The sequence below is a fragment of the Pristiophorus japonicus genome, chromosome 2 (assembly GCF_044704955.1).
Source record: "Pristiophorus japonicus isolate sPriJap1 chromosome 2, sPriJap1.hap1, whole genome shotgun sequence".
Taxonomy (NCBI): Eukaryota; Metazoa; Chordata; class Chondrichthyes; family Pristiophoridae; genus Pristiophorus; species Pristiophorus japonicus.
Genome location: NC_091978.1, coordinates 202,092,149 through 202,102,664, shown reverse-complemented (window position 1 = coordinate 202,102,664; position 10,516 = coordinate 202,092,149). Strand labels below are relative to the sequence as shown.

Here is a 10,516-nt window from a genome sequence, read left to right as displayed (position 1 = left end):
CATTAACTCCATAGTGCAGTTAATAGGCTGTGCGCCAGCAGCTTTAAACCCACACTGTGATTTCGAATGGGCACTCAAGTACTGGGGTTACAGTATTACGTGTGCATCCCGGCACCGGCACCCGCAGAGGTCAGTATCCATTACAGCGTGCTACCACTTTATGACATCGGGTGGGATCGCTGTGAAAGGAAGTGTGCACCTCCCTGAATAACTCCAATATTTTCTACCCGGTATACCGGAGCGAGTCGGGCTGTCCCACCCATGACCGGCATCCTTAGTACGATTCTCATAATGGTGTGGTTAGATTTCCCAGAGTCTACTGGTATAGGGTAGGCTTCAGAGGCTAGGTGGAGCTGGCACGGGCTTAGTGAATTGCTGTACGTGTAGAGGGCTTCGAGGTGCTTGTTCCTGATCCAAGAGGGGACTACACCTTGTTTTGAGGCCTTCGCCCAACAACCATGCCCCATACAGTACGCACACCTCATTCTGTGCAGCCTGGTCCGAAGCGTTTCTATCCTCCCGTATGAGTGCATTCACTGTCTGTGCATGTTTTTCCAGCTCAGCCACCATTTCTTTAAAATGGACAGTCATAGCCTGGTCCTCGTGTAGTTCTGATCCTACTACTGTATTCTCTTGTTTTAGGATTTTTCTCAATTGGTTCTTAAAACCGTTTATCTGTGTTTGTAGCTCTATGTTATCTAAGCTATTTATTACAGAGGATGCTGTATTGTAGGTAGTGAAAATGTCGTTTATGGTTCCCCTTCTAGTTCTCCCCGAGCCCATGGTGTCCCTAGCGTTTAGGGTGCATAGGTCTGCTTTGTCTACATTTCCAAAGTCTAACTCATAAAATTTCTTGAACATATCTCTAAGTAGGGCCTGGTATAGCAGCTCTGTTTCCTTCTTGCACCATGCAGGTAGGTGTTCTGTAAGGTTTAATATTACTGAGGCTACTGCATAATGTACCCCCGGGGTATAACACCTTTTCGGTCGGTACCGTACTAATCCATTTCCGGGTCCCTTGGTGGTGGTAGGACACCTTTCTATTACTGTGCATATTGTCAGGGATGTGGGCAGGGGTTTCTTAATGTGTGCTCTTAGTTCGGTGGAGTTAATTGGGAGTGGGGAGTGTGGGACCGCGCACCCGTGTAGGCTAGAATCCCTCTCCATCCCTTCTCCTTCATCTTGCCATTGCCTGACGAAGGCAATCGATATGCCTGCGGGACAAATACTCTCTGATCCCCACATGCAAACATAAATTCCTTGTTCAGCTTCTCACCATTTGTTCCAACACACTTTTACTCCTCCCCATGTCCCCGTGATGGTGCGGTACGTATCATTACCGAGTCTTTCTCAGTCCGATTCCTGGTCCCATGCGTCCTTGCTGAGTTTTCTGAGCCACCACTATCTTCCCAGGGGAATGTTTCCTTTGTAAGTCTAACATAGACGCTTTCCCTCTGTAATACTGATTCGGGCCGCGATGATCCATATCCGGAGGCATGGAACTGAGGCCTCCCCGTAGGTAAAACCTTCCTGGCTGGAGTAGCGGGTAGAGTTAGATCCCAGCCATGCTGGCCATCTTCCCTCGTGGGCATAACCGGCGAGTTCTTCGACGCCTGGGGGGCCATCCCCGGCGGTTACGATCGGTGCTCTTCCTCCTGAACACCCGTAAATGAGGGATTCTTCCACCTCTCCTCGGTCACCACTGCTCATCCCTAGACTGTAGAAGTTAATTTACAACTGTCGCGTTGGTTTCTCTCCTTGTCTTGATGATATCAGCTTGGTCTCGGTTGTATGGCAAAGTATGTCATACTCTCTGTTGGAAACAGGGTCCAGTTATACGATTTCAGTGGTTCTAATCTTGGCGCCAAATCTGTTCAGAATCCTTTGTATAAATTTGGCGGGCTTGATTCTTCTTTGTAATATTTTGGCGAGTTCGTTAAAAGTTGATATGTCTTGGGTGGGTTGATGTTCGAAAACTGTTTCCTGATGGAAAATATTAGTTTAGTAATTGCAATGTCCTTTTGTATTAGTTTTTCACATACAGGCTGGATTGGGCCTCTTTGTGATGTATATGCTGAAATGGTCATCCAGATCCATGTTGATGGGTAGCTATCTCTGGGTGATTTTGTAATGTTAATGTCTCTTGTGGAGAAGGATTCTCGAATATTCATTTCTCCAGACATGTTACTTGAGTCCTCACACCCAGGTAATCTCACTTAGTTCGGTTGTTTCCTGTTAGTCCTTTTAGGCACGCCCACAGCCTTGAATTTGTCTTTTAAAATCCAAAATTTGATTAAAGTTCGTAGTTTCTTCCATAAGCACTTTAGGGTTTCAAACATTTCGGTAGATAGTCCCAAATTAAATTTCCTTTCGAATGAGCCCAAACACTGGGGGGTTCTTGTGAATTTTGCACCCCCTTCAATGCTTTGAGCCATCTACCGTTGCCCACACCAGAGCTTGAAAACACCACAACCGGAGGACCTATTGTTAGTTATGGATGCTTTTGAAGGAACCCCTTTCACAGCTCAACAATTAAGACCTGGACCAGCCAGGACCCAATTTTATCGGAGGTGAAAAGTTGCATCCTCAAAGGTGATTGGTCTGCCATATCCAAGCAAATGTGCGAGGAGACCAAATCTTACATTCGTCGCAAAGACAAATTGTCTATTCAGTCAGATTGTATACTGTGGGGCAATCGTGTTGTTATGCCCAAGAAAGGGAGAGAGAAATTTGTACTTGAGCTACATAGCATACATCCCGGCATTGTAATGATGAACGGCATCGCCAGTTTTCACGTATGGTGGCTGGGAATTGAGTCTGAGCTGGAATCATGTGTGCATCAGTGCAACACTTGCATGCAGCTCAGCAAAGCACCAGCGGAATCGCCGCTGAGTCTGTGGTCGTGGTTGTCCAAGCCATGGTCCAGGATCCACATAGACTTTGCAGGTCCCTTCTTGGGGAAAATGTTTTTAGTTGCGGTGGATGCACATTCGAAGTGGATAGTGTGTATAATCATGTCATCCAGCACATCCACAGCTACCATTGCGAATCTCAGTGTCATGTTCGCGACACATGGTCTGCCTGACATCGTTGTTAGCGACAATGGATCGTGCTTCACCAGTCAGGAGTTTTAAGAGTTCATGAAACTCAATGGTATCAAACATGTAAAGGTCAGCACCATTCAAACCTGCATCCAATGGGCAAGCAGAATGTGCTGTCCAAATCATAAAGCAGAGTATGAAGCGAGTAACCCAAGGGTCACTGCAGCCTGCCTGTCATGCATACTGCTGAGTTACAGGACAAGACCACACACGCTTACTGGGGTCTCGCCTGCTGAACTAATGATGAAGAGAGGTCTTAAGACCAAGCTATCTCTTGTATACCCTGACTTGAATAATCATGTTGAATATAGAAGACAAAGTCAGCAAGGGTATCACGATCGCGCAGCTGTGTCACGTGATATTTCTGTCAATGATCCTGTATATTTTCTGAATTATGGTCAGGGTCTTAAGTGGATTGCTGGTACTGTCATGACCAAGGAGGGCAACAGAGTATTTATTGTCAAGCTCAAAAATGGACAAACATGCAGGAAACATATGGATCAGACAAAGCTGTGGCATACAGATGAACCGGAACAGTTGGAGGAAGAGACAATCGACGATCAACCAATCTATCCCCAGTCATCAGAGGGCTCAGTTGTCATAAGTGAATTGGGACTTTCAATCACTGACATGTTCAATGAAAATGGACTTTCAATCCCTGACATGGCCATTGCCACTCCTACCAGGTCAGCCATCCAGCCACCAGTCACATCAGACTCTGAACACTCACCCAAGGTTGGAGTTGAACGGAGACGGTCAATCCGGGAGCATAAAACACCGACCGTCTCAATTTGTAAAAGACTGTGTTAATATCTCAGAGGGGGGTATTGTCATGTGTGTACTTTTGGGATCACTAGCCACTAGATGGCGTCACTGTTGGAGGCCATTGGGCTGCACGCACATGTGTGCAGCCCAAGTATAAAAGGCCAGCCATTTTATATATTAGTCACTTTGGGCCTTAATAAAGCAAAGCCAAGATCATACCTCTTGGATTTAAACAGTACTCAGTCTAACAGTTATTGCATACACAACAGTTACAACTTTAACTATAACAGGAAAAGTGATGCTATCCATGCACCGAAGCTCCAGGTCATCCCTCAGGCAGTCACAGATCTTTCTGACCACCTCCTTGTTAAACATCAGTCTCCAGAAGCACTGTTCCTCAGACAGATTTAGATATGCCCTCTGGGGTCTGCATATGCAGTTTTGGGGATTAGAACAGACCCAGCATTTACTTCCCTGATCTTACCTTATCACTCTGGCATCCAAAATCACTTCCTGTTCATTTTCCTCCTCCATTAGGTAGCACAAATAAAATGGGACCCCAAATGGCACACCATTAGATACAGAATGGTGGAATAAATGGATTCTAGAAAGATCGCTGGGCCACCTTAAACAATCCCAAAATCCTCACAGTGCAGCTCCTCTTTGACTTTGTTTTGAAATTTGTAATTAATAAACAAAACATAACTTGCTTGACTCACAGCACTCAATTTATATGATGGCAAGCAGCATATGACCTGCAACCAGGAGAAGTACAGGAAAATGGGACGCAGGTTAGCATGACATCATTCAAATCTCAGTAACACGAAATTTAAATAGATTCACACGCACCACAGAGGTATAAGAACATAAGAATTAGGAACAGGAGTAGGCCATCTAGCCCCTCGAGCCTGCTCCGCCATTCAACAAAATCATGGCTGATCTGGCCGTGGACTCAGCTCCACTTACCCGCCCACTCCCCAGAACCCTTAATTCCCTATTGGTTAAAAATCTATCTATCTGTGATTTGAAAACATTCAATGAACTAGCCTCAACTGCTTCCTTGGGCAGAGAATTCCACAGATTCACAACCCTCTGGGAGAAGAAATTCCTTCTCAACTCAGTTTTAAATTGGCTCCCCTGTATTTTGAGGCTGTGCCCCCTAGTTCTAGTCTCCCCCGACCAGTGGAAACAACCTCTCTGCCTCTATCTTGTCTATCCCTTTCATTATTTTAAATGTTTCTATAAGATCACCCCTCATCCTTCTGAACTCCAACGAGTAAAGACCCAGTCTACTCAATCTATCATCATAAGGTAAACCCTCATCTCCGGAATCAGCGTAGTGAATCGTCTCTGTACCCCCTCCAAAGCTAGTATATCCTTCCTTAAGTAAGGTGACCAAAACTGCACGCAGTATTCCAGGTGCGGCCTCACCAATACCCTATACAGTTGCAGCAGGACCTCCCTGCTTTTTGTACTCCATCCCTCTCGCAATGAAGGCTAACATTCCATTTGCCTTCCTGATTATCTGCTGCACCTGCAAACTAACTTTTTTTTGGGATTCATGCACAAGGAGCCAACGGCCACACTAGTCTGAAAACGCCCGATCCCATCTGATCTCGGAAACCAAGCAGACTGAGGCCTGGTTAATACTTGGATGGGAGACTGCCTGGGAATACCAGGTGCAGTAGGCTTAAAAAGGCAGAGTGTCCGTAAGCAGCTCTTGACGCTGCTGGCCGACGACGGCTCTCTCGTCTCGGATCCGGAGGGCGTCAACAACAGGGCCCGTGAATATTACAGGGCTCTGTTCTCTCCGGATCCGTCCAGCAAGGAAGCGCGTAGAGTTTTGTGGGAGGACCTGCCGAAGGTCAGCCCGGAGGGCGCCGAAAATCTGGAAGCTCCGCTAAGCCTGGCGGAGCTGACCGGTGCCCTCGACCGGCTCTCGAGGGGAAAATCCCCGGGGCTGGACGGGCTGACCGTGGAGTTCCACAGGGCGTTCTGGGATGTCCTGGGGAGCGACTACGCGCGGGTCCTGGGGGAAAGTCTGGCGACCGGGGAGATGCCCCTCTCTTGGCGCAGGGCAGTCATCGTCCTGCTGCCTAAGAAGGGCGATCTCCGCCTCCTTAAGAACTGGCGCCCGGTCTCCCTCCTCAGCACGGACTACAAAATCTTTGCCAGGGCGATGTCTGCTCGCCTTGGTGCCGTGCTGGACCACATGATCCACCCCGACCAGTCCTACACGGTCCCGGGCCGGACAATCCACGATAACATCCATCTGGTCCGGGACCTCATCCATTGTTCCCAGGAGGCTGGTCTGTCGGTCGCCTTCCTATCCCTCGACCAAGAGAAGGCGTTCGACAGGGTGGATCACGACTATCTGCTCGGAACTCTGCGCGCTTTCGGGTTCGGGACGCATTTCGTCGCCCGGATCCGACTTTTGTACGCCGCCGCGGAGTGTTTGATTAAGGTTAACGGGTCCTTGACGGCGCCCCTTCGCTTTAGGAGAGGGGTGCGCCAGGGATGCCCCATGTCCGGCCAGTTATACGCCGTTTGCGTGGAGCCTTTCCTGCGCCTCTTGCGGACGAGGTTGACGGGACTGGCTCTGCAAGGGCCGGGCGTGGAGGTCGTCCTCTCGGCTTACGCCGATGACGTGCTCCTCGCGGTAGAGGATCCCGCTGACCTGCGGAGGATGCGTGAGTGCCAGGAGATTTACTCGGCCGCGTCCTCCGCCAGGATCAACTGGGAGAAATGTTCCGGACTCCTGGTGGGTCAGTGGCGGGTGGACTCCCTGCCGGAGGAGCTCAGGCCTTTTGCCTGGAGCACGACCCATCTCCTCTATCTGGGAGTCTACCTTAGCCCCGACGAGGGAGCCTGGCCGGCGAACTGGCAGGAGCTGGAGGCCAAGGTCGCCGCTCGCCTAGGGCGCTGGATAGGACTGCTCTGAGTGCTGTCCTACAGGGGTCGAGCGCTAGTCATAAACCAGCTGGTGGCCGCAATGTTGTGGTACCGGCTGGTCACTTTGACCCCTCCCCCTGCGTTTGTCGCCAAGATACAGAAGAAGCTGGTGGACTTCTTCTGGAACAACAGGAAGCACTGGGTCTCTGCTGCGGTCTTGAGTCTCCCGCTTGAGGAGGGCGGTCAGTCGTTGGTGTGCGTCAGCGCCCAGCTCGCGACTTTCCGTCTTCAGACCCTGCAGAGATACCTTTACGTCGAGCCCCCTCCTAGGTGGTGTGCTCTGGCGACGTATTTCTTCCGCCAGCAGCGCGACCTCAATTACGACACGCAGCTCCTGTTTGTGAACTTAGGGGGTGTCAGGACCGCCCTCCGGGAGCTGCCTGTCTTTTACAGGGAACTCATCAGGGTCTGGAACAAAGTCTCCACCAAGCGCAGCTCTCCGCCGGCTGGAGTGGCGGCCGTCCTGCAGGAGCCGCTGCTCGGGAATTCGTACCTCCACGACCGAGGTTTTATGTGGCGGTCGGAAGAGAGGGCTGTGGCTGGTGAGGTGACCAGGGTCAGGGACCTGCTCGATGGCGGAGGAGCGGGCTGGATGGCGCCAGACACGCTGGCGCGGCGCCTAAACTCTGCCAACGTCCGCCACGCGGCCGAAGCCATCGAGTCGCTAAAAACAGCTTTGGGCCCTGACTCCGTTAGGTGCATCGAGGAGGCTCAAGCACGTGGGGAGATCCCGTCCAAACTGACCCCCGTCCGGACGGAATTCCTCATCGGCGCCAAACCCCGGAACCTCCCTCGGGGGCCGGCGCCTCACAACTTGAGCCGCCTCGGGGAAATCCCCTCCGTGCCTTTCAGTTCCGCGCGGAGGGGTTTCCTGTACGGGCTGCTCCTGCACACCCTCAACTTTGCCATCCTCGCCGGCCGTCCGGACACGCCATGGCGTACCATCTTGCCGTCCGGAGGAGGCGGGGGTCCCCGATGGAGGGCACTCTACGCAGGGGTCCTCCCACTATTCATCGGGGACTTGGCCTGGAGGGTGGTGCACGGAGCAGTGCCGTGCAACAAATTTTTAAGCCAGTTCACGGACTCCCAGGCCGCCTGCAATTTCTGCGGTCTGGAAGAGTCCGTGTTCCATGTTTTTATGGAATGCACAAGGTTGCAGCCCCTGTTTTATTATTTGAAGGGGCTGCTCCTGAAATTCTGGCTGCACTTCAGTCCCACTCTCCTGATCTTTGGGCACCCTGTGCGGAGGGGAGCGGGTAGGTCCGAAGGCCTCCTCGTAGGACTGCTCCTGGGCACGGCCAAGGGTGCCATCAGCCGGTCCAGGCAGCGGGCAGTCGAGGGGGTCGTTCAACCTGATTGCCTGCCTCTCTTCCGCTCTTACATCCGGTCCAGGGTGTCCTTGGAGATGGAGCACGCGGTGTCCACTGGTACGCTCGCGGCCTTCCGCGAGAGGTGGGCACCGGAGGGGCTGGAGTGCATCATCACGCCCGGCAACCAAATTTTAATTTGATTTTACGTTTTAAAGTTTAATTTGTTTTAATTGCCGGTGCTTTTAGTGTCCCCCTTCCCTTTTATAGGGGGCACTGGGGAAAAATTGTGATTTTAGTGCCCAAAAAAAAAACAAAAATAAAAGAAAAACACAAAAAAAAACAAAAAAAGGAAAAAAAAAGGGGGCCTTGTAAATGTTTGGTGTGTCACCCAGGTAGGGTGGCACGGTTTAATATTTTTTGTTTTTGCAGATAAACTCCAAAAAGAGTTTCATGCACAAGGATCCCCAGGTCCCTCTGCACCGCAGCATGTTGTAATTTCTCCCCATTCAAATAATATTCCCTTTTTCCTGTTTTATTTTTCCCAAGATGGATGACCTCACATTTTCTGATATTGTATTCCATCTGCCAAACCTTAGCCCATTCGCTTAACCTATCTAAATCTCTTTGCAACCTCTCTGTGTCCTCTACACAACCCACTTTCCCACTAATCTTTGTGTCATCTGCAAATTTTGTTACACTACACTCTGCCCCCTCTTTCAGGTCATTTATGTATATTGTAAACAGTTGTGGTCCCAGCACCGATCCCTGTGGCACACCACTAACCACCAATTTCCAACCCGAAAAGGACCCATTTATCCCGACTCTCTGCTTTCTGTTAGCCAGCCAATTCTCTATCCATGTTAATACATTTCCTCTGACTCCGCGTACCTTTATCTTCTGCAGTAACCTTTTGTGTGGCACCTTATCGAATGCCTTTTGGAAATTTTGGATATCCATCGGTACACCTCTTTCCACCATGCTTGTTATATCCTCAAAGAATTCCAGTAAATTAGTTAAACATGATTTCCCCTTCATGAATCCATGTTGCGTCTGCTTGATTGCACTATTCCTATCTAGATGTCCCGCTATTTCTTCCTTAATGATAGCTTCAAGCATTTTCCCCACTACAGATGTTAAACTAACCGGCCTATAGTTACCCGCCTTTGTCTGTCCCCTTTTTTAAACAGAGGCGTTACATTAGCTGCTTTCCAAATGTCCTGCGAATGGGCTAAGGTTTGGCAGATGGAATACAAAGTGCAGGTTTTAAGTTTCGGAACAGAAAAATGCAGGCATCATTTTTAGGGCACTCGAAAGAAAGACTTGCATTTATATAGTGCCTTTCATGACCACCGGATGTCCCAATGTGCATTACAGCCAATGAAGTACTTTTTGAAGTGTAGCTACTGTTGTAATGTAGGAAATGCAATTTACGCACAGCAAGCTCGCACAAACAGCAATGTGATAATGAGCAGATATTGGCCCTGAATTCGCAGTCGGCGGCAAAATCCACAATTACCTTGTGAAAAGTTGCTTTCAAATGATGGAGTTGTACGCAATGTAGTTCTCACAGAAGCACACCATTGTAGATATGCGAACCTGGGATCATGTGGGCTGGGGCACTTTTAACTTCCTGACTCTTAGCCAATCAGGAAACAGAGGAGATTGCTGATTTGCCCACAACTCATTTTAAATAATTTAGCAGCCAGAAATGCTATTTTATTTATAAATCACGACCATTGCAATAGTATTTAATACACAAAGCAAGATTATTGTACACAAACCTATAATTACAGTCTTATAGTCCTACTGAATTTGTTTCTCTCCATTAAACTAACATCTGATTAATTTAAATAATCTAAAATCGAGAGTTTAACTGTCTAATAAAAGGAGGAAATCATGAAAGTGAATTAAATCCTATCTAAATAGAAGTTGGGAATTAAACCGAAATGACAAAAAGTTTGTGGGCAACAAAGCCGATGACACAAAAAGGTCCGGATTTCGAACTCGTACAAATGCAAGTTTCTTTCAAAGTTTGTATCCACCGAGACACGAATCAGACCCTAACTGAACATTAATACAATTTACTCATTCCCCCTTGTTTGGTGCTTGTTTGCACCAGACGAAAAAATGATCAGGGTAATTAATGTGCAGTAGGTGGGAAATTAGTTCAACTTTTCACCAGCACGTTGATTTGAATGGGTAGATGAAACTTGCAGCGAAGCCAATACACAGTCGGAACTTGACAGATTGCAAGTTTGGGATTTAGCGCATGCTAAATTTCAATTTCAAAGGCGATATGCTGGTGTACTCAGAGTATGCTGTCATACCGACTGTGAATCTGTTTTAGTGATGTTGATTGAGGGATTAATATTGGCTAGGACACCGGGG

The 10,516-nt window shown here is 48.8% G+C and overlaps 1 pseudogene; it reads left to right on the top strand.

Annotated features, from left to right (window-relative positions):
• The first annotated feature begins 5,438 nt into the window (after positions 1 to 5,438).
• LOC139252396 (5S ribosomal RNA) lies at positions 5,439 to 5,557 on the top strand (annotated as a pseudogene).
• The last annotated feature ends 4,959 nt before the right edge of the window (positions 5,558 to 10,516 follow it).